Source organism: Lissotriton vulgaris, chromosome 2_1 (genome assembly GCF_964263255.1).
Source record: "Lissotriton vulgaris chromosome 2_1, aLisVul1.2, whole genome shotgun sequence".
Taxonomy (NCBI): domain Eukaryota; kingdom Metazoa; phylum Chordata; class Amphibia; order Caudata; family Salamandridae; genus Lissotriton; species Lissotriton vulgaris.
Genome location: NC_141687.1, coordinates 1,254,787,111 through 1,254,807,871, shown reverse-complemented (window position 1 = coordinate 1,254,807,871; position 20,761 = coordinate 1,254,787,111). Strand labels below are relative to the sequence as shown.

General features: G+C 45.2%; 1 long non-coding RNA gene across 1 annotated transcript in view; it reads right to left on the bottom strand.

Annotated features, from left to right (window-relative positions):
- Positions 1-1,672: 1,672 nt before the first annotated feature.
- LOC147732455 (uncharacterized) overlaps positions 1,673-20,761 on the bottom strand; it is a 48,088-nt gene continuing 28,999 nt past the window's right edge. The window contains exons 2-3 of the long non-coding RNA XR_015308663.1: positions 10,850-10,925; positions 1,673-3,184 (exon numbers count right to left, since the gene is read on the bottom strand). This is a non-coding gene — a long non-coding RNA (uncharacterized LOC147732455). The remainder of the gene's footprint in view (positions 3,185-10,849; positions 10,926-20,761) is intronic.

Sequence of the window (20,761 nt, the reverse complement as noted above, 5' to 3'; positions counted from 1 at the left end):
GCTTGATGATTCTCCCTTGATCCCTATTCCACTAAATAGCACTGTATGTACGATCCTTCCTTATTTTTTTAGAGGTGCTCCACCTGACAGGGAATTGTTTTATACTGTTTTATACTGATTAGCTGATCCGTTTTATCAATTTAATTGTGTTTTAACAATTGATATGTAATGAAATATTGTTGTATTTATCTATGTTCTGTTGTTGCTTTTATGATTTTAAATCAAAAATCGAATAAAGCTAATCTGATTCTGATTCTGATTCACAAACATCCCCAGTACATGCAGATATTGTTCTAGTCCTACATTTTCAAGCACGCTCCTGATTCTCAGCCTTAATTTATTTATTTATTTATTTTATTTTATTTATGCATTTTTATATAGCACAGACTTTACCCGAAGGCGTCAGAGCGCTTCACATTAGGAACAGAAATGAAACATAATGAGAAACATTACAAAAGAGCAGATTACTAAAACATACGTTACTTACATAAGGTAATAGTGACAATTGTGAGCAAACAAAAAAACATGAGGTAGTAAAAATTGTGAGCAACCAAAAATACATGAGGTAATAAAGGTAATAATGACAATTGTGAGCAAACAAAATACTTGAGGTAGTAAAAAGTGTGAGCAACCAAAAATACATGAGGTAGTAAAGATAATAGTGACAATTGTGAGCAAACAAAATACTTGAGGTAGTAAAAATTGTGAACAACCAAAAATACATGAGGTAGTCAAAAGTGCACAAGAGGAAAAGTGACAAGTGTGCAGTTATAAGAGAAAACAGAGTATAATTTGAGGTATAATACTGCAATAAGTGCTGGCACAAGAACAGGCGTTACGTAGGCAAGGTGGCACTTGTGCAAGTATCAAAGGTAAAAACATGTGAGAGGTAGCAACCGTGTGTTACATGGGCAAAGTGTTGTGTGCATGTTACAAAAGGGCACCAAACACAAGTACATGGAGAATACTGCAAAAAGGCAGACACTCCCACCACAGGAAAACACTGGGAAGGCACTTCCATGGTCACGTAAAGTAGAAAATATCAGTAGTGGGGAGTCTTCCTCCAAATAGCAAGAGGACGTGAATTACTTTTGGAGGTGTCTCTGGAGGAGGAGAACTTTGAGGTCCCTTTTGAAGGCCTGGGAGGAGGCGGTGGTCCGGAGCTCAGGCGGAAACGAGTTCCAGATTCTCACTGCGTTGCCTGAAATTAAATCCCCAGCTGTTTACAGAGCAGATGACTAAAATGAGGAGTGCAGGGAATTTGTGTTTTTCCACACTTACCTCTACTTTTCTTTTTTCTTCCCCTGTGAGAACACTTTTTTACATGATAAAAACCCTTTCCTTAAACGTTCTTAGAAATTGCATGTGCTCTATTTCCGTTTTACTAGTGTCATTTCTATTGTTTCTGGAATGCTTTCCAAGGCCTCCCCAAGGATTGTGAAAACCCACAGTCAATCAGTAGAGTGTTCAATGCATTATGCAAACACTCAGCCCTTCCACATCAACTTTCCAGCCCTAACCCAACCATAGTGCTGTGAAAACCGGACTATCACGTTTTCTTGCTACTGAGTAATTTAGCTCTTTTTATAATTATTTTGAATGTTATTTTCAAGAAACATAACTGCACCATTCAATATCAGTTGTAAATGATACAAGACATAAGAGTTAATCTTCGTGCTCATGAAATTTTATTGATTATTTAAACATGATCTGGATATGAATATAGTTGCATATGGCAGCGTTGAAATATAAATGTATAAGCTTAAAAAACGGCCATGCACAAAGTCGAAGGTCCTATACGGCAGTGTGGTGAGTAAACACGTCTAAACCCTATGAAGAGGATGCAGGAAGGCACCAGCCAGCGTTTTCTTCGCTGTTTTCTTATTTTTTATGGAATCTGAGTGTTTCCCCTGTTTGGCCACCTCTGTGGTTGTGTTACTTTTTTATGTTATTGTTCTGGGTAAGTATACATTTGGCTCTCAACTTTCTGCTGATAAAACGCATCATTCCAAAGGAGATGAAGGAATGCAACATGTGCAACATACTTAAATTGCACAAAACTTTAAAAAGATATCTTGTAGGATAGAAGTTGATAAACATACATAACCGTGGAGTAAAATGTAAAGAGGGCAGATAGTATAAGGGCTGCATCAAGCCATACATTCAGTATACCAATGGTCAATGGAATTATGTGGCAAGGGGAGACCAAATTATGTGGCAGACATTATGAAGCAAGAAAAGGTCAATTCTGCTGCCTAATCTGGCACCGTATGTGGCAGTATTATTTTGTAACTTTTAACACAAAAACATTGTCTGGGAAAAGGTATAAGCTCAAAGTACCAGTTTCACACCAGAGCACAGCATGGCACCCAATGTGGCACTTATATATAATAATAATACTATTATTTAATCTGTTTGAGCTAGAAATAACTTTTTTTGTTGAAAAGTGCAAATTATGCAGCAATAGGGGACTACGGAACTAGGGCAGTCTGTAAATATGTGGAAATCATCATAGCTGCAGAATCATGTAATTCTAGTGTCCCTGGGTATACCTAATTTGAAAAGCATATTTTTTAATCAAAAAGAGACTTCTCATGACTTTTAATATTGCCTCCAGCCATGTCAACCATCTTTTCTATCAGTTACCCTTCTTTATTATCTGTTTTTTATTGTTTTCTTTTTACTAATTGCTTCAAACGACCTATGTCCTTCGAGGGAGCGAATGCTACATCAATTACTTTAATTCTGGCTGGGTTTGCAATGCAATCCTCCTCTAATCCACTGCAAACCATGCCACAATTGGGGGGCACCCAAGCGCAGTCGTAGTTACTGTGCCATGATTTCTGGAGAGGGTGTCCCTGCCGATCAATCTTCTTCACTTTGCCTACATTCACTCGAAGTTTCAGAATGGCGTTTCGACCCTCCATGCCAATTGGATATCTTCTTGCTTTCTCAATCGCTCTGCTGACGTACACCCCAGGTCCCAGCATTCCATCCTTCGAGCATCTGAATCCTGACTTGATAATGGATTCCGCCTTTTCAACTGTGGTCCCGTGGTACATGACGTAGAGCTTCCCGTCAATGGGATCATCAAGGGGCTCCAGAAAGACATCCCTGAAATAGGGCAAATCCTCTTCTGACCAGAGGTCATACAAGTATGACAATAAGAAACTCATTGCGCAATCTAGAAAACATAAGGAAACAGCAAACCATGAGTCAATTGACGACTATCATGCAGAAATTAAGTTAGATATTTCACAAAAAAGACGGTAGACCTTAGTCATAAATTCTTGTTTTTGTGATGGACACGGTAATGTTTAGGGGCGTTGATAAGATTTAAAATTAAAGCCATTAAGATATCATTTTGAATCAGTTGCAATACTAAAACTAAGTTGTGCAGCTTGTCCCAACATTCTATGCATATCACACCTCATCTGCTTTAGGTTTGTTAAATGTCAGGTGATGGCAATGTGTTTTGTGTCATTGAGGTCAAAAGGCGTTTGGTGTGAAAGAATGAATTCATTGTAGAGAACCTACATTCTGACCTGGGAGCTGGTAGTTATTAAATGCAGACACTAATTAAGAAAAGAAAATTCATGCATGATGAAATGCAAACTTATCTTTATTTAGTTAGTCTACAAACTTGAAGTCATTGTCACTTTGACTCTGAGGGACCGATACCTATCTCGTAAGGAAAGCATCCCGACCGATTCGGATCTGGAATGCTTTCCATACGATTCAGAGCTCTGGAGTCTGACTAAGCAAGTTTGATACCTCCGCATGCTTACGGACTTGGTTCGCTCGGGCGCCCATTGAACTCTATGGGAGCCTGTATACTGGACAGGCTCCCTTAGCAAAAAGGGGTGGTTGGGGAAAAGCGTAAACCCTGTGGCGGGCACCCTATGGTGCCCACCACACTGTGCATGCGTGGATCGGGGGGACCCATGGGCACCCCCACTGGCCCAATTCGGAGGGCTCCAGGTGAAGGGGGCCTGCTACGGGCACCCAAAGAACGATTCCGGCAGCCTTTTTGATCCAGACATTCCATATCATGAAGGCTGTCCGAATAGTTCATCGTACTTGCTCGCTCGTAAAGAGTCCATGGAGCTGTACGAATCATCTCCCCACAAGTCGTAAAGACTGGATCAGGTTTGTAAACGATTTAGTAAACATGAACGCGATATTCACATCATACTTGGTCGATCCGAATGGTGGACGATTCAGTCGGAAACAAGGGATCCATAACGGTTCAGGCAGTTCCGTGCACGATTCGGACTCCTTCCTTACAAGATCGAATCAGGCCCTGAATGTAGAAATAAACCTTAACATGGCACTTTCCTTACAAAACTCTTCTAATAGGCAAATAGACATGCTCAGATTTCACAATCAAATGGGCCATTTTCCAATTTAACGTTGATTTTAGAATACAGAGAAACAAGCCTGCTATTCAGAGAACTATTAGAGCACTGTGTGATATTCTGTAAATTACACCCACCTGCATCGATATTATTCAAGTAAATACATACACCAAAAGGCTTTAGTAAAGCTAGGATATTTAAGAACGTTTACATTTAGTGGAAAGTAAGTTGTCATTCCGGTTTTAAGTTAATATGATTGCTAAACCCCATCACCGCTTCTTTTATTAATTTGGAGTGGTGTCCGTTAGACTTGTGGCCTTCTGGAAATGGTGAGGCGTGGCTGGTACACGTAAGAGCAGTAGGTCAGGGTGGGGGCAGGGGGAAGTCGACATACGACCGGATAGGAAAAATAAAATAAAAAAATAAAACCACTTACCTTGTGCTCAGTGCATCGCCGACTCAGTGATGCGGAGAGCACAAGGTAAGTGATTTTATTTAATTAATTCATTATTTTATTTTCCCTATCTACTCATATGTCGACTCCTCTTGCCCCTGCCCCGCCACCCCACTGCTCTACTGCTCTTATTTGCACCAACCGCACCTGAACTCTTATTTGGCAAAATCGAATTTATTTATTCATGGAATTTTGTTATTCCAAATTCATCAGCTTCTCTGATTAGTTACCTGTCGTTAGGGCTACGAGATTGTCTCAAATTGCCAGCAATGATGGGCATGGCGCAGAGTGTCTCTTTTAGCATACAAGTCTATTTCACTGTTTAAATCTGTTTTTATATTCCATTAACAAAGTGGACAATCACATTTCCATTTACACATTTCTTGGCACATCCTATCTGAATGTACAATGAACAGCTGCAACATTCGTGGAGTTGGTCTGAACACATTCACACCCATATACATATTAATTACTCTGTGTATAGTAGAGCTTTGCTTACGTCCCAACTAGCTAGAAGGCCGACGCAACTGTGACCTCTAGAAACATCCCGGTCAGATATCTGCTTAAGAGTAGCTGCAAACTAGTCTAATAACTAAGGAGGCAGATAGTAATGGATGGCACAAAGTGCTATAATGAAATTTCCGCTGAGGTGCGCGAGGAGTGGACACCGAACATGAAACGCAAGCTTCCAAGCTTCCATCACTCGCAACAGAAAGCGCTACTCCAGAAAGCAAATTCAGCAACTCTTCAGAACAACATGATGCTAAACAGGTTAACTTGGGATTAGGGAGGGACTGGGCTCAAGTGTTGCGAAAGGACTGATGGGGTTGAAGGTTAACTGTGAAGCGTATTTTACATTGAAAGGTAAACAAAAAAAAACTCTTACCCGAGGAAGCATCTAGTGAGTCAGGGGGCGGGGAGCGGGAGGCATTTCTTTGTAGTCTGGTGGGTGGGGGAATGCGAGGCACAAATGGTGTAAAGGTTGTGTGATGGGGGGCAGGGGAGCGAGAGAGTGGGGGGAGCGAGCGAGTGGGAGGGTACGAGTTATTCCAATGAAGTCTGGTGCAAGGCTGATGGGTTTGACGTGCACGCGCATCACATGAACCGCACGTATTTTTGCTTTTGTTCAAATAGTTTGTTTCAAGTCCTATAGATCTCGACATCTGCAATGCGCAAGCGCATTGGCAGAGGTCGAGACCTAAAAATACAGATAGTTGTTTGTCTAACCTGGATCCCGAGCTTGACAGTTTTGCTACCATGTCTGCGCCAGTGTTCGTGCACCACCTCCGACCCTGGCCCCCTGGTGACATTATTGAGGGTTAGCGCGTCTGTGGCGGCACTGTGTTCCTTCTGTAGATAGAGCAGAATTGTGTCCCAGCTTGTGATTTGAATTTTGCCGAGGCCTGGTGTATCTTCCCGTGTAGCGTGACGTTCTCAGCCTTAGCCCATATTTGCAGGGAGGCTTCCAGGCCAATGCCTGGGTGGGGCTCAGGGGATTTCCACCTTTTTGTGATCAGCCGCTTCGCCACTATCACTCTCACATGGATGAAACGGGGGTCTCCCTCTGACTTTTGCTCCTACGATAGAGATGTAAAATACAAGCCTCCCACGTGAGTGGAACTGAACGCTCCATGCAATGGGACAGCGCGTCTGTAACTGACCTCTAATTCCCCTAGGACAGGACAGTTCCACAGCATATATAACAGGTCCGCGTCTCTAAGGCGGCAGCGTGGACAGATGGCAACTGTGCAGTTAAAGTATTTGTTAATTTTAGCCAGAATAAGATACGCTCTCTGCATAAAATAATATTGTATCAGGTGGAAGTACATATTCCTGGGAACATAGACAGGGCTTTCCAACACAGTAGTCTATTCTCTATCTATGAAATAGCGGTGTAAATCCTCTTCCCAGTGTCGCCTCAACCGTGATAATGTCACTGCAGTGTGTTGTCTGAGGGAGGCAGTGAACCATTTCATGAGGTGTCTGCCCTGCCCCATGACATACAGGTATTGAATTGTTAGGTGTGTTGGAGGTTCATGCGTCATGTCTCCCTGTTAGTTACACAGGGCTTCTAGGAGCAAACGACGTAGCAAAACTTGACCTGGGTTCAGTTCGTCTTTTTCGATCAGTGTAGTATACAATGCTAATGTGCCAACCCAGTACAGGTCTCTTTTGTCTTTTATCATCCGCCCCCACCCATCCGAGTCTTTTTAATAAAATGTTATCTATGCACTAATTCATTCATCTACTTAAGCTGAGGTACTTGATTGTAATGTGTGTTCTGTTATCTGTATATTCTGTCATGAAAGACCAGTAGAATCTTGGACAAATCATCAGCGCTAAATGTGCTTAGAACGTGTTATGCTTGATTGGTAATTAAAAACATTTTTGTGGTTATTTTGGACAGACTAACAACCAACAAAGTATACAATCAGTTTTAACACAATGACAGAAACAATCGGGATCAGGGGAGTGAAGAGGGAATCTTGGGTAACAGGTAGGAACTGTTCGTAATAATTGACACACAGAAGAAATTAGACCATGCTGAGATTGTCTTTGCTGCGTAGATGGGCCATAGCTCTCAATCACATATCTTTTTGAACAGCTTAGATTGTTAATAGTTTCTACATCAGGAGCCGTATTACAAAAGTGATCTGTGGGTTCAATGGAGGCACTGTGCATTACAGATCAGGTGACAAAGGCGTGTGTGGCGGCTACTGTAAGACAGATTTCGCTTGCACATGTAGAACCAGCGCTATCATTAGAGGGCATTTCCTCATTTGCATGGAAGCATGGCAATCTGTAATCTGTAGTCAGGCCCTAGGGTTTGTTAAATTGTGAAGTCCATAATTTCTCAACTTTGTGATTTTTTTTAAAATGTTGCTATCTTCACCATTTACAAAACTCACAAACATTGAAAAACCAAGGACAGTTTGAATGACATGGACTGCACAGGCAGCAGGTGAATTGTTGTCGCTCAGTGGCACGCTCCATTCCCTGCTCCAGAGCCCCACATTTGGGTTGAGATTAGGGAATCTGGTGACGATAGTCTTAGTCAGATGTCAGTACCTGAGCACTGGTGGGTATTGAACACCAGAAATGTAAACCACAAATATTGAACCTGTTAGAATTGGGGGTCTCTGGTAGGGACAGGTAGGTACTTGTGACAAGCAGGGGCCCTCTCCTCTAGTCAGGGCAAGGGAATTGCTCTCTCAAAATAACCTCTGCTTACCCTTTAGGTGACGTGGCGCGAGTAGTCAAGGCTTATTACAGAGGCAATGTAAGTTAAGCAGTTGTGACCACATACATTAACTCAGTCACAACACTTCAAATCGACACCACACAGGTTTTATATCAAAAATAAGTTAGTCTTTATATAGAGTTACCACAAGACCAATAAACGACAGAAAGATTCCACAGTACTATCAAATTTCAAGAGTTTAGGTTTAAAAAGCTTAGTTCAAGGTTCTGCGAGTCGGTAGCCTTGTCCGGCTACAGCGTTGCTGAAAAGAACACAGAGTCTAACAAATGCAGCGGACCACTCAAATGTCGACAGACTCAGTCACAGTACCTTTTCCTTGAGGCGGCTGGCACGGATGTGCAAGCCGGTTCCGGGGTTCGGCGCGGTGTAGAAAAAGAAAGCGTTACAGGTCACGATGTCCTTCCAGTCGTGGTGCAGGCTACGGCTCGTTGACGGAGTCGGTGAACTCAGAGCTTGTGTTGCTCGAGGCGGACATTGATCGTCGTGGTGCTTCCAGCTTTACGGTGCGGCGACAGAGCCGGAGTTCGGGAGCTGGCGTCGATCAGTCCGGACAGCAGTGCGAGTCCGGCTGTGCTTCACATAGTGTGCGAAGCGGTGCCAAACTCCGGTGCAGTCACAGGTCTCGAAGTCAGCAGCAGTGATTGCGTCGGTCAGACCAGTTCGATTCGGTGTAGCGAGGCGTTGCACATTGAGGAGTCCTTCTGGTCACGGTGCAGGCTACGGCTCGTTGATGGCATCGAGACGGAGTCGGTGAGCGCAGAGCTTGCGTTGTTCGAGGCAGACGTTGCTCAATACGGTGCCTAAAGGACACCAAGCCGGTCATGAGAGTCGGTCACAGTTCCCTCCCTCTATAGCCACTGGAACAGCAGCAATTGTTATGTTATGTTATGTTAATTGATTTTTTGAGCGCACAGCTGCCCCAGCAAAGGGGCGTCCCGGCGCTATAACTGAGAAGGTAACATAACTAACAGAAAAAGAGAAAGTAGGGAAATTTTAATAAGGCAGAGGGAAAAGATATGTTTTAACAGCTTTTCTAAAAACAAGAAGATCTTCTAAAGATCGAATATGCACAGGAAGCGCGTTCACAAAGGCTGGTGAAGTCCACTGGTCCTGGGACTTCGGCCAGGGGGCAAGCTATCTTCCCAGCCCTTGGAGATCTTTGCACAAGTTAAAAATTAAAGGTAAAGTCCACAAAGTCTTTTCTCCTCTCTTTGGCAGTCAGGCAACCACTGCAGGCCAATCCCCCAAGCAGCATTTCAGCTTGGGAATAGTCTCTCCTCAGTTTCTTCAGGTTCCTTCTCCTCAGCAGAGGTTTCGTCTTGTAAGTCCAGAAGTGATATAATTTCATGGGATCAGGGTCCCAATACTTATACCCCAAAATCTTTTGTTCTCTGAGGGGAGAGGGGCCTGTGCCCAGTCCGAACCGTTTCCTGAGCACACTGTTTAACAGACTGCTCCTTTCCTTTCACCATGCAGGGCAGGAACATCAGACGCCCCACTGGATTTGGAGCCAGCATTGTGGAAAGCAAGTACAGTCCAGAAGCACTTAGTTGACAGTCTTCCTTCTGTCTTTCAGTGTTTCAGTGTGCAGGGCAGAGACATCAGACACACCACAGGGGGTGGAGCCAGCATTGTAGAGGGAAGGCCCAGCCTTATTCAGGTCCCAGGTGGAATTCCTCCCTCCCATCTAGATGCAGATCTCCCTATTCAACACCGGGCAGCCCCAGCCTGTCTCCTGGAATTCCCCTGTCTTGTCACACACAAACCCAGACAAGGAATACACAACCTAGCAGAGGTGGGATCAAATGGTTAGGCAAGCAAATACCTTTCTAAAAAGTGGTATGTGCAAACACAGAATATTAAAATAAGCTTTACTCAAAGATGTATTTTATTATTCTGAGTCCAGGCATACTAAACTCGAATTTCTACCATGTTCTCTGAGTCTGCTAGGATTATAAACATGTAACAATCCAGCAGCCCATTCTAGCCTATGGAGAATAGGTAGCCTTGCAATAGTGAAAAACGAAAATGGCTATAATTCACTATTAGGACATGCCACACACATCAGGGCTTGTCCTACCTTATACTTACAATGCACCCTGCCCTTGGGCCTACCATAGGGGTGACTAATATGAAGAAAATGGAAGGTTTAGGGACTGGCAAGTGGGTGCACTTGCCCAGTCAGCATGGCAGTACCAGACTGCACGCAGGTTCTGCAATGGCAGACCTTAGACACATTTTACAAGGCTGCTTCTGTGGGTGGCACAACCAGTGCTGCAGGTCCACTAGCAGCATTTGGATCACACGCCCTGGGCACACAAAGTGCACTGTACTAGGGTCTGACAGTAAACCAAACATCCAATCAGGGAACCACTAATCAATACATCAATTTGCAGTAGGGAACACTTGCACTGTGGCACTGGACAGCAGTGGCAGAGTGCCCAAAGCATCTATTACCAGAAAAACACATGAGGCAACAGCGAAAAATGGAAGGGAGACTCACGCCAATGGTGCCAGGTCTAACAGAACCCCCCCCCCTACACACACTCGCAGAAACTGCTCACTTCTAATGAGTACCGGACTGAGGAAACATGCATGTGTTTAGAAATATGCAGCACTGGCTGCATTTGAACTTTCAAGCTTTCCCCAGTTTAATTTGGGGAGAAATGGGAGACAAACTTCCCAGTCAGTAGCCGAACCTGTCTCATTTGAATATTATTATTTTCTGTCACAGCATGACACCAGTCATATATCACACACAAGGAAGCTACTTACCCTACGTGAGCTTTCTGTAGTTTTCTGTGAAACTTCTACAGTGTTTTGTGGAACTTCTGATGGTCTTGAAAAAGTCCTGTCGAAGCAAGAAAAACATCAAACCGTGGAACCTTATTTTAGCTTTTCATAGATGATCAACCCTATCTGTACATGCCTGTATTCACTGTAGTGCACACAGGAATTTGATCATTTATTCTAGCCATTTAATAGAATGGTATAACAACATTGCCAAAAGTTACCATTAATTTCCACTTATTCAGCCATTTGTAAATACACAGACTGAATTGCAATGCAATGCAATGCTGATGTTAAATTAAGTCCACAGCTCTAAGGAGCTGCAACATGCAGCCACAAGGTGGCACCTGAGGGACTAAATGTAATACTAATAAAGCACAGTGTTGCCCTAAGGTGTCCTGCCACAGTGACTATTGGAAGCCGGAGTCCCAGTTCCGCACCACTGTCACCAAATTCGAGACCCGGGACTCCTCACTCAACGTTAGGCCAAGAAAGGACACCATTTGAGATAGCCCTGCTCACCCCCTTAGTAGCTTGGCACGAGCAGCCAGGCCTATCTCCAAGACACACGTGTACAGTATGTGCAACCACACTAACAGCAACCCACTGGTGACACCATAAATGGACCACGGCACTGGGAGCAGCCACGACACCCACCAACCACACACGCAACCTGGGAGTCATCCTCGACTGAACACTCTCCATGATCAAGCAAGTCAAAGCAGTTTCCCCCTCCTGCTTCAACACCCTCCGCATGCTCCGCAAGATCTACAGGTGGATCCCGACAGATACGAGAAGAACAGTAGCAGACTCGACTATGGAAACGCCCTTTATGCGGGACCCCTGGCCAAGCTCATCAAACGATTGCAACGCATACAAAAACACCTCTGCATGCCTGATCCTCGATGTACCACGCCACAGCCACATAACCCCCTGCCTGAGAAACCTGCACTGGCTCCCCGTCAACAATAGGATTTCCTTCAAGCTCCTTATCCATGCACACATGGCACTCCACAAGACCCAGCCTACCTCAACAGACGACTCTTCTTTTACATCCCCAACCGACAGCTCCATTCTGCAACCTCGCCCTCGCCATTGTCCCTCGCATCCGAAGAACAACCTCCGGCTGCAGATCCTTCTCCCACCTTGCTGCCAAGACCTGGAACACCCTCCCTCTGAGCCTACGACAGACCCAAGACCTGCTGACCTTCAGGAGGCTACTCAAGACCTGGCTGTTCGACCAGTAGCGCCCCACCCCTTCCTTTTCCCCCAGCGCCTTGAGACATTCACAGGTAAGTAGTACATTCTACAAATTCTTGATTGATTGATTGATTGATAAAACGAGTATAAGCTTTATATAAAAAGGTATACAATCAGATCACACAATACAAAAGCCAACATATAATAACGGGAAATATTCGGCTGGCTGGTAGGTTCAAATCCGAACCACCGCTTTCCAAATGCTATGCTGGTCATAATGCTAGAATCATACACGTTGCAATGGACAAACAACAGTGCACTGCGTAACGATACAATCCTGTGCTTGGAAAAGGAGAAATAATACAATGCGTAACTATACACCCCAGTACCTTGCAATGGGAGAAATAATGCAATGGGTACCGCTACAATCATGTACTTTGTAATTAAGGAATAATGCAATGCATAGCTACAATCATATACTTTGCAATGAAGAAAAAAATGCAATGCGGGCCACTACAATCCTGTACTTTGCAATGGAGAAATACTACAATGCGTAGCGCTACAATGGTGTACTTCGTTATGCAGAAATAATGTCAGGCATCATAAAACAGTCTGGCAGTTCGTTAGCAGCAATATTGGCAATGTGTATTACGACAATCAGCCTCTTCGATAACAGTTTCCCCCCATACATATCAACAATTACATAAAGTACAGCTTCTCACTCTGGCCCCAGTACTGCCACTCCTTTGGTCAGTACGGGCTCCAATATGAGCCGAAGCAGAGGCTCATGTCACCAGAAGGAATGAGAGGCCGAGAGAGTGTCCCTCCGAGCCCGCACCCCGCCCAGGTAGTGATCCACGTTACCTGGGGGAGCGACCCCACTCACCTCTCCTCCTTCAGCGCATTGGGCCTTCCGTGCAGAACTTTCTCAATGGGCCTCAGCGGCTTGGCCTGGCAGCTACCGGTCCGGGCCGCGACTGTTAGGAAGGGATCAGGTGGCCGCAGGGCACACGAACCCCACACCTCTGAGATTACATTACTCCGGGTGCACGTTCACCACAGCACCCTCTGCTTCTCCTCTGGCACAAAGCCACACACACAACGCTGATGGAACTTCACGTCGACTTTGAGTGCATGTTCACCAGGCACTCCTTCCTGCGGTCTCAATTGGCACCAAGACACACACACCGCGCTGGAGAGACTCACTTTCTTCAGGTGCACACGATGATCAGCCGATCAACTCCACAGTCCCAGGTTGCACCAAAGCACGCACACTGCTTTACTGAGACTTACTCCAACTCCCGTGCCCCGATCTCCAGGTGCTCTTCACCGACACCTCTGGCCGAGTCACGATGCGCTCACCATGTTCAAGCCTCACTTCTCCTCCGGTGCACTCCATGACCAGGAGCTCTTCACCAGTACCTCCGGTGCACCCCAACACGCACCCTGCGCATCTGAGTCTCACTCCACTTCGGATGCACACGTTGACCAGGCGCTCCTCACCAATGGCTCCTGTGCACCATGACACGCACCCTGCACGTCCGAGACTCCCTTCACCTCTGATGCACACGCTGACCAGGCGCTCTTCAACAGCACCTGCGGTGCACCATGACATGCACCCTGCGCGTCTGAGTCTCACTTCATCTCCGATGCACAAGCTGACCATGCGCTCTTCACCAACGCCTGTGGTACACCACAACACGCACCCAGCACTTCCTAGACTAACTTCATCTTCTATGCACACGTTGAAGAGGCGTTCTTCACCAATGCCTCCTGTGCATCATGACACGCACCAACCGTCCGTGTGTCCAAGATCACAGGGCACACCTTCTGAGGATCTCAAGCTGCCACCAACACGCGCCCACTGCATTGCTTGAAACTTCTCCGGAAACTTTTATGATCCTGTTTCCAAACAAGGAGCCTGCTCACTTTGGGCCCTTCGGGTAACAAGACACAGCACAAAGCACAGTCTCTCCAAGCAGGGGGACCCAGCACACAAAGCACAGTCCCAGCAGCCCCTTCCTTGGTTAAAACAGCAAACTGCAGACCAGCCCCAGATCACAAAGCAAGGGTCGGTCCTTCCCAGCAGCCTCTTCAGTTGTTCCTTCCTTAGCAGAGGTTCTTCTCGACCACGAAATGGGTCCAAGCCTTTTTAGTCTCAATCCATTTCTATTCCAACGCTCAGGGGTCTCAGCTCTCATAGTTATACCCCTAAATGTCTTTGAAGTTCGTTATGCTCAGGGGTTCCTGACCCCTGCCTAAATCAGTTCTGGGTACCTCCCTCCCTGTGTCACCTTTCTTCCTTTGATACTGGGGGTCTGGATTCTTAATCACTCAGCAGGAGACAGATCAATTGTTTTATAGCAGCAACCCAGGCCTCTTCACCGCCTGGGCTTCTCCTCCCCTACTCTTCAGATGCCGGTCAGCCTGGTGCCATCTCAACCTTTCCCTGGGTCAAGACCTCTCCTAGCTCCTCTCACCTCTCAGATCCAGACAGTCAATCCACATTCAGCAGAGACACACAGAAATGCTTAAAGCACAAAACTCAGCCACTTTCTAAAAGAGTGGCTTCTGAACACACAGTGACAAAAACACTTTCATTGAAAGATGTGTTATGACACTGTGAGTTCATACATACTAAACTTCACCTCTCCATTTTAAACCAATGGGAAACTAGGCTAACAAGCACAATACCCAACCTCCCCCATTCTGTCCTGTGGGCAGGATGGCCTTTCACCAGTGAAAATCGAAATGGAGTGTTTTTCGCTGTCAGTACATAGCACACACTTGTTGTTTTTGGGTACCCCTCACACACCAACAGGCCCCTTGGTGTTGTGCTTCATCATCGGGGTCCTCGCATCCCTCTACGGGATGTGGCGTGCTGCGACCGACGGTTACGTGGGAGCACTGATTTGACTATGTGTGGTGTTGGTGAGGGGGAGTTTAAGTGAGTGTAGTGGTGGGGTTTAAATAGTGAGTGGGATTAAAAAGTGCCTGGCTCGTGGGGTAGCAAAAAAACTTTATTTGGCCCCCAGGCTGGTACTAATAAAAAGGGAGTTGGAGGTGTTGGCGTTAGTAATGTTTTAGAATCTTCTTATTGTTCACAATAAGTTTTGGACTTCACAAGTATCGCATGGGCTGACTATAACCGGGCTAAATCCCGTAGAGGGATACGAGGACCCCGATGATGAAGCATGACACCAAGGGGCCTGTTGGTGTGTGAGGGGTACCCAAAAACAACAAGTGTGTTCCCAACCACAGTAGGGACACTCTATTCCCACTTCTTAATGGATTCCTCTTGTTAAAAGTGCATATCTTAGGGAGAATGAATCCATTCCAAAGGAATACTCTCTCTCTCCCCCTTTTTGTTGATATTAGTACATAGCACACACCTCAGTATATGTCCTGCCTTTTACTTACACTGCACCCTGCCCAGGGGTTACCCTGGGACCTACCACAGGGGTGCCCACTATGTACCCAAAAGGGAAAGTAAGGCCTGACAAGTGGTTGCATTTGTCAGGACAACATGCTAATTTAGCAATCTGCGCGCAGGCCCTACACTGCAGGCCTGAGTTCCCTACTCTGCGCACCTTTGCATTACCAGCCCTGGCACACACAGTGCACATCACTAGGGATTTTACTAGTAAGGCAAACATACCAATCAGGGCCAACCAATTACCATTACACTTTACACAGGGAACACTTGTACTTTGACACTGAGCAGCAGTGGCAAAGTACCCAAAGCATCTAAATTGGCAACTTTATGCCAGGAAAACGGTCTAGGGGGAAAGCAAAAAGTTTAGGGAACTTTAGCTAAAAAGGCCAAGTCCTACAGTGACTACAAAACAATGGCTTGAAAATGGCCTCTTTGGTAGGTCTGAGTGCCAAACCAACAACCTGTATTTTGCCTGTGGTTCCAAAAACACTTGCACCAGAGCTGTTTGACACTTTGAGACTAATACACTAGTTTGTGATAGTTATGACTAACTACTGCTTACTGTACAGTCGCAATCAAGACTCACTTTCAAAGCAACAAAACAATTTTATTTATACAATGCACTCAATGTAGCGATACCATATGATACTGGGCCACCAAGGGCACAGTCTTCCGGTCCTGGGTTGCATTTTCTACTTTAGAGTATTCTGGGAGTTGTAGTCTTGGATCACATGAATACAACTGAAGTACATAAGTAACTGAAAATGTTACATTTTTAACCTTGGGAGCCTACAAAAGAAATGAGTAGATACTTGTCAGGTCTATTCCAAAGACATTTTATTTAATTTTCCTTCTTTCTTCTAACCTTCTAGCCAACATGTGTTATGTTTGACACTGACTACGCCATCTGAGGACATTCAATGTGTCCTTTTAGAGTGGCCGAATACTGTTAAACTAGCTTTGGTAAATGTGTATTCCAGACCTGTGAATCCAACAAAAGAGTCTCGAACTATCGACAAGCTTTACTCATTCCTTAGTTCCATCCCGCATGGTGTCCTGTTCGTGGTTGGGGGTGACTTAAATTCCCACTTTGAGCCACTTCCGTCTTTGTTGGACGGAGTGTCAATGGAAGAGGACGACCAGTGGGAAATTCCACCGGTAGCGGGCCCACCTCCCAGGGCTTGGACACCATTAGCGGTCCAAATTATGGCTCTGACTCTTAATTTTTCTATCAGGGCATGTAATGGACGCTCAAAATCAGATATTCCACTTAAACCCACATTTAATAGACTAGGGCAAGAGTCATGTCTGGACTACATTTTTGTTGAGACGCGAGCATGGGACAAGGTCATCGACTTTGTTGTTGCGGAAAGAACTGAGAGCGACCACAATGCGTTGATCTTGGAATTCTCTATGCCAGGGGTACCTAATACTGACCAGATGGCTAATACTCCCCTTGAATCCAAGGCACTGTTATCCAATGATAGAAGAAGGACCAGATGGGCAAGAATAGTAGAAAATCCCGAAGACATGGCTGAGCTCTTTGCCCAGATCGTCCCGGTACTCCAAGCCATGGCCACTCTAATTTCCCAAACCCACCACACAGATACTTATAAAGAACTGGGGAACCTCTATTCCGAAATGACACATAAAGTGGCGGAGGTGCTAAACCCCATAGTGCCCAAACGGATATCTAAGGGGAACAGAGTGTCATGGTTCAACTCGGCCTGTAGAAAGGCAAAACTAGACCTTCTGGCGGCCATAAAACAACACAGAAATAGGGCACTGATCAAAGTAAAGAGAACTGAGTACAAACGACTAACTCAGTGCGCCAAGGTGGAATGGGACCAAAACAACTGGGCCAATATGTTGGCGGCCTTAAAATCCAGAGATTCATGGAAATTCTGGCTGACTTTAAAAACTGGGTCTGGTGATCCACCACCAGCAGTTGAAGCTAACATTGCTGCCACTGTGTGGGAGGACCATTTCCGTGCTCTATATGAAAGAGCCAATATTGATCAAGATGGGGCAGTAGAGGGCGTTTCTCTTTGTTCTACTTCCCAATATGACCAGGACGACTTCTCGTAGGAGGAGATTACCGCAGTAATCCTGAAACTCGCAGCAGAAAAGGCACCAGTCTTGGATAAACTTCCTGGAGATCTTTTTAAATGTGAACCCAAGGTATGGGCCCCTTATCTCACTGTTATTTTCAATGCAGTTCTGGGGGGATGGCGGTGCCCGGTACTTGGCTGGGGGCAGAGATTGTCCCCATTTTCAAAAAGGGCTCACCTCTGCTTCCGGCCAACTACCGGCCCATCAGCCTCATAGATGTACCGCAAAAGATTTTTGTGAGGCTGATCTTAAACCGCCTATTGGACTGGATTGAAGAGCATGCAGCTCTGAGCCCGTACCAGGCAGGCTTTAGGAAAAATATATCAACTATGGACCAGATCTTTCGTTTGACCCTGTTATGTTGGAAAACGGTGAAGATTGAAGAGGGTAGCCTTTATATCGTGTTTGTAGACCTCCGTGCGGCTTTTGATTTAGTCCCGCGGGGGAAACTGTGGTCTGTATTATCTGACCTAAGCATCCCTCCCTACCTCCTAAACATAATCAGGTGGCTCCATGCTGATAACTTTGCACAGGTGAGGTGCGGCAAGAATGGCGCACTTTCAAATAGATTCCCCGTTGACAGGGTGGTGAGACAGGGTTGTCTTGGCACCGACCCTGTTCTGCCTCTATGTCAACGGGATAATCGGCCACCTGAATGCGGTGGCGGATAATGACGCCCCAAAGCTTGCAGGCAGCAGGGTGCCAGAGATTATGTTCGCGGATGACAACCTGCTGCTGTCTAAAGCCCCTATGGGGATTCAACGTGTTCTTGACGGTTTTGGGGCATTCTGTCATGAGCATGGCCTCGAGATTAATGCTCTTAAGACCAAGTTCATGATTTTTAACCCTCCATCAACAACACGATCAAATCCTAGTATAGGCTTGACCAGATTAGAAAGGGTTCACATCTTTGAATACCTGGTGGTGACTATTAATGAAAATATGACCTGGACCCACCACGTAATTAAATCCCAACTTAAACTGGCCCAAGTAGCGGGAGGTATAATCAGGCTGGCAAACAACAACAAATCTACAGTTAAACCAATTGGCCCACCACTTGAAATTTATAGACCCCAGGCCAGGGGTGCGGTAACGTATGGTGGTGAACTCTGGGGTCACGTGAGTAGACACGAGTTGGGAGTTACCAAAAACACAGTTCTTAGGCAACTCTTAGCCCTACCCCAAAGTATACCTCTCTTGCCTCTGAGGCTTGACCTTGGCCTCAGACCGCTTGATGAGGACTTGGGTTTCAAACCTTTAGCTTACTGGCAGAGGCTCTGGACAATTCCAGAGCTTCGTAATTACAGGATGGAGCTACGGGAAACCCTAACCCTTCCAAATTCGGGGAAAATGCCGTGGCTCACCTATATAAGAACTAAACTTGGGAAACTGGGGCTCCATTCACTATGGTCCGAGCCGGAGTATGCCTGCTCCAGGGTTACACGTAAGAATCTAGCAAAACTGTATCATGAATACAAACTTATGGTTTCTATACAGAATGCGCAGATCGGAACCCTAACAGAAATATTCTTAAGGATCAAGGATGTTTCTCAATTTGAGCGCGTTTTAGATGACATGTATCCCAGTGCTTCTAGGAAACTGTTTTTGTAGTGGAGGTATGTAACACTTCCAACCAGGAGTTTTACAAGCAAATGGAGTTCTTCTAATCCGAAAAAAAAATTCCTGGCTATGATAGTGTTGTGGAAAACGATTTGCACATACTGTTTTTCTGTCCAGCTTACTCCAAATCTAGAAGACACTGGATTGTTCCATACTGTAAAAATGTGGGTTTTAAAAATTGTATGCAGGCGTACAGAATTTTTAAAGCAGATTTAGCAAGTGTGACTGTTTTTGCTGTTGCCAAATTTTTAGAAGCCATGTGGCATAAGCGAAGGATTTTAATACAATTTGAATGAAAATTAATTTGCTTTTATTATCACCTGTAGGGATTTTGTTACCCGAATATACTAGTTATGAGAGATTCTTACATTTATAAACTGTCTAATATCTATACTGTGTTGTTTACGGGACATTGCCATCTTACTTCCTTGCTCCTAAATGTCTGACTGTAAATACAACTAATTAATATGTTTTAACCTGTATGTATATTTTTATGATATCTTTTATGGCAAATCTTGCCGAAATAAAGGAATACAAAGAAAAAGTTATGTTTCGGCTTCGCCTAGACTTCCTCAGGGCTTTGAAAAAATACCAGCATGTGCTGCTGAAGTGTAAACTTTCTTCAATTGCAAGCGAACTCAAGGTAATTCTGAAGCACATTATAAACTCAAAGCAACTGTATATTTTTATATAGTTAATTAAGACTTCTCAGTCCGCAAATTCAGGTAACAGACTAAATAAAAAGCATTAGAACATGGGAATGTTGGAAACCTCATTGAAGAAAATGAAGTGGCTTAGTAGCAATAATTACTAGAGTGAGCCTTCTGCTCCAACATTGTAATGTTTGTTTTCTGTTTCTCTCTCTTTAAGTTAGAGCATTATACCCTCAGTTGGTGGAATATTCTAATAGCCTTATAGCCATTCTGCCTTGGGCTATTCCAATTGTTGAATGCCCTTTCCCTTGGTATAGGCCCTTGTATGTGGCTCTGTCCTATTACTCGAGTTCAGCGACTGCCTGCGGTGCATGCAGTGTGCCCTTCTAAGAGAGTAGCCCCTTAGTGCTGCATCCAGCACTAGCACCTGCGCTCGACTCTTTTGTAACCAAGTGGGAGTCCCCAAATTCTGGAGCTCTCCCATGCATTCCCAGAGCATGGGGGACTGGGACCAGATATTTAAATTGGCCCAGCCCAGGCGCCGTCTCTTTGTTCCCCCGCTGGACACGCTGTCCAGTCGTGTTGCGTCGCATGGGCCGGATGCATCTTTCATGCATCGGTTTAGTTACGGTGAGTGGGTTCTTTGGGGCTGGTTGATACTGCATCCTTGTGGCCCCCTTTTTGGTAATGGTTTCCCTGGCCCCCTTAATGCAGGCTGCATTTGGGCATCATGATCATTCAAGGTGGGGAGGCGGGGACAAGTAAGGAGCCTGGTTGGAACTCCCCTGACCCATGGTGTCCTGGTTCCCACACGCTTGTTGGAATGAGGGTACACTCCATGAGCCGCATTTCTTAAAATACCACTGGCAGTTATTG